This window comes from Medicago sativa, chromosome 6 (genome assembly GCF_051527215.1).
Source record: "Medicago sativa cultivar Bolivia chromosome 6, Bolivia_mono, whole genome shotgun sequence".
Classification (NCBI taxonomy): Eukaryota; Viridiplantae; Streptophyta; class Magnoliopsida; order Fabales; family Fabaceae; genus Medicago; species Medicago sativa.
Genome location: NC_140754.1, coordinates 80119156 through 80123071, shown reverse-complemented (window position 1 = coordinate 80123071; position 3916 = coordinate 80119156). Strand labels below are relative to the sequence as shown.

Sequence of the window (3916 nt, the reverse complement as noted above, 5' to 3'; positions counted from 1 at the left end):
TTACAAACATATCTTGTAAACCAAGCAACTAATCAAGACTCACACACAAGCATCCCAATTATGTACAAACAGTAGCTAAAGATTCATAGAATCATATAACATATACATCAAATAGTCATCAAGAACATAGAATGGAATTGAGCAAATTTTTAGAGGTTTTTTCCACATAAAACCAAGAAATAATGCAAGAAAATGTGTTAATATGTTTTTAACAAAATTTTCAGTGAACAAAGTGCATAGAAACATCACAAAAATAACAAGAAATAGGCATGAAATTTTTTAGAATCTTTAAGGGATTTTTAAAGCTCAAGAACATCTAAAACTTCACAAATTTAACAAAAATAGCAAACAATTAATCAAGAAAATACCACACATTTTTTATCAAGATCTAACACATAAAAATATCACAAAGAGGTTAAGAAAAATATCAAAAACATATGAAAAAAATTATGGAAATTTATAGGACAAAAATAAGCATGCAGGGGTGTATATAGCAGGCAAACAAGTGCATATAGCAAAAAAAACAAAAAAAACGAAAAGGAAAACCCAGGCCCAAAGGGAAAGTGGATCCTGGACTATCCAAACGTATCAGGGACGTTGGATTGATCCAGGATCCTAAACCCTAGATCAAACGGCACAGACACAGGTCCAGGAGTGAACCAGACTGGTTCAGGTGAACCGGTCTGGTTTACGTCCCTTTAAAAACACCAAGGACCGGTCCAACACTCACTTCTCTCTTCTCACTCTCTCTCTAGAACGCTCTCCTTCTCTCTCTAGTTGCAGAGCTTCGCCGAAAACTTCATCTTCTCCGGCGAGAAGTGCAGATTCCGACGAGCTTCAAAATGCTCCGATCTAAACAAACTTTACATTTTTAAACAGCTATTTCTCTCCTCTTTTCAAATCCATAATTAGTTTTCAAAGATGATGAATAGATCGGAGCAGATCTGCAGTTGAACTATTCGGTTTTAGGTTTTTCAAACCTTTTACGAATCTCTTGAAACGAAACCCTAATCTACTCTATCTTCTTCACTGATTATGGATTTGAACTCAGATTTCGCAAATAAACGGTGAATCTTCACGAATTTCATTTTTAGGGTTTCGGTTTCAAAGTTTTTCGAATGTTTTCAAGGTTCTTGCTTCGATTCACCGTTTATTTACGTTCTCAAGTCTTCGATGATGATTCAGAACGAAAAGACGAGAAGATTTGTTGAGTTTACCTGGAGGTTCTTCGTGAATCCTCTCTGATGTTTCTGGTAGGTGATTTGTTGTTGCGAACTGAAAACGAACCGGTGAACTCCTCTTCTTCTTCTCTGATTCGAATCTTTTCGATCTTTCTTCTTCTCTTCCTCAAAACTCTTCTTGTGATCGCGCTTGCGCTTGAATTGCAAGAAGCAGTTCGATGATGAAGATTCTCGCGAAGAATCTCTGAGAACTTGTTTCGAATTCGTTGAAATTTGTTGGATTCTGTTGAAATGGAACGTGAATTGAGCTTGTATCTTATGGAATTGGTAGAAAATTAGTGTGAATTTGTGAAATTCTGATCTGGAATTGGGAGTTTGAGACAGTTAGGGTTTAAGTTCTTGATGAATGTTCTTGAAGTTCATATGAGTTTGTGGCTTTGATCCATTTTTCTGGGAAATGGAAGGTGGAATCTGTTTGTGTGAGTTGGCGTGTGTTGAATGGTACTGTGTGATGACTTGGCCTTTTATAGGCTGACACATGTGATAGTTGGACCAATACCTTGCTGCCACGTGGATTTGGACTTGTAACAAACTTTTGGACTAATCTGCAATTTTTAAGAATTTGGGATCAATCTGCAATTGACCTAAAAAAGACTAAAAAAAAAAATAAAAAAAAAATAAAAGTTTGACTTGGAGGACTAAAATGCAAATTGAAAAAGATTTTAAAAAGAAAGAAAATAGAAAATAAAAAATGAAATAGAAGAAAGGACTAAAGTGCAAAAATTAATAAAATTGAATAATAAAAAAAAAAAGTAATTTGAAATAAACGTAAAGTGAAACCAATAAAAAACACAAAATGGACTAAAACGAACCAACTACTTAAATGAGGTACTTTAAAGTAACCTCTCTCTGTCGAAATTTCATGTGAAATGACCAAAATGCCCCTGGGGACCAAAACGACTCAAAATGACTCAGATGCAATCTTAAAATGGATTTTTAACAGGGAATTGAAGCAAGAGCTGTATACAAGCAACTTAAAAGACTCAGAGACAAATTTTAGAAATTAAACAGGGTGTTAACATATGAAATGACTAAAATGCCCCTAGGGGCTAAACTGACTCAAAATGACTTCAAATGCAATTTTTGAAATGGATGTTGCCATGGAATCAAACAAGGACTTATACAAACCAATTGAAAAGACTCAACCAATTTTAAAGGACTAAAATGAGTTTGGATACAGGAAATGACCAAAATACCCTTTTTCATGAATTTTGCAAACAACATTGAAATAAGATGCAGAGAAAGATGCAATTGATCAGAGACAATTTCAAATGACTTAAAATGCAAGAAAAGAAGAATTGAGCTAGTATTTTTAGGTCCAAAATTAGGGTATAACAAAGTGTTAGTTTGAACTGAGATTGTAAAAGTCTAAGTGGTTAACTTAGCAACAAGGTGCAAGCCCGCTGAGGCTTAGAGAATACAGAGTTGTAAGTGTTCAGGTGAGCACAGGTTTTAAGGTGCAGGATTTGAGAGGTTATCTCAAGCATCATAGTGGAAACTCGCACAAGATTGTGAGGAGTGGACTAAACCACATTGGGGAAACCACTATAAATGTCTGTGTGTTGATTCTCTCTTCCCTATACTCTTTACTTACTGCAAACACAAACACACACAAACACATTTACTTTGTTAAACTGTTTTTGCACTCAGACATCAGAACGTTCTGAAGTCTGCTATTAACTTAACCATTCCAAGTTTCAACTTGAGAATTAATTTTTAAGTTACAGAATAATTTTTAAAGGGTCACAATTCAAACCCTCCTCCTTCCTTGTGACTATTTTATCTACTTCAATTGGCATCAGAGCCCGGCTCTAAGGGTTTGAACACTTAAACAAATGTTAGAGAAAAGATTCAGGAAGTATGTCTAAAGTCAAGTACATAGCTGAAGGAGGATCATCAAACAGACCACCATTTTTTGATGGCTCAAACTACTACTTCTGGAAAGGAAAGATGGAGCTCTTTCTCAGATCTCAAGACAATGATATGTGGGCAGTCATATGGAGACTTTGTTCCAAAAACCAAAGAAGGAACTGTCAAAGAAAAGAGTGCATGGTCAACAGATGAAAAAGATCGGGTATTGTTAAACTCAAAAGCTAGACTCTTTCTATCATGTGCACTAACCATGGAAGAAAGTGAAAGAGTTGATGAATGCAAGAATGCTAAAGAAGTATGGGATACCTTGAGAATACATCATGAAGGTACATCTCATGTCAAAGAAACTAGAATTGACATTGGAGTTAGAAAGTTTGAAGTCTTTGAAATGAGTGAAAATGAAACCATTGATGAGATGTATGCTAGATTTACTACAATAGTAAATGAGATGAGATCTGTTGGAAAGGCATACTCCACTCATGAGAGAATCAGAAAAATACTGAGATGTCTTCCAAGTATGTGGAGACATATGGTCAAGTCTCATCCACTTTAAGGGTACTAAAGTGTTAGTTTGAACTGAGATTGTAAAAGTCTAAGTGGTTAACTTAGCAACAAGGTGCAAGCCCGCTGAGGCTTAGAGAATACGGAGTTGTAAGTGTTCAGGTGAGCACAAATTTTAAGGTGCAGGATTTGAGAGGTTATCTCAAGCATCATAGTGGAAACTCGCACAAGATCGTGAGGAGTGGACTAAACCACATTGGGGAAACCACTATAAATTTCTGTGTGTTGATTCTCTCTTCCCT

General features: G+C 35.6%; 1 pseudogene; it reads left to right on the top strand.

The window, feature by feature from the left end:
- The first annotated feature begins 3101 nt into the window (after positions 1–3101).
- On the top strand, positions 3102–3666 carry LOC146917233 (uncharacterized; annotated as a pseudogene).
- The last annotated feature ends 250 nt before the right edge of the window (positions 3667–3916 follow it).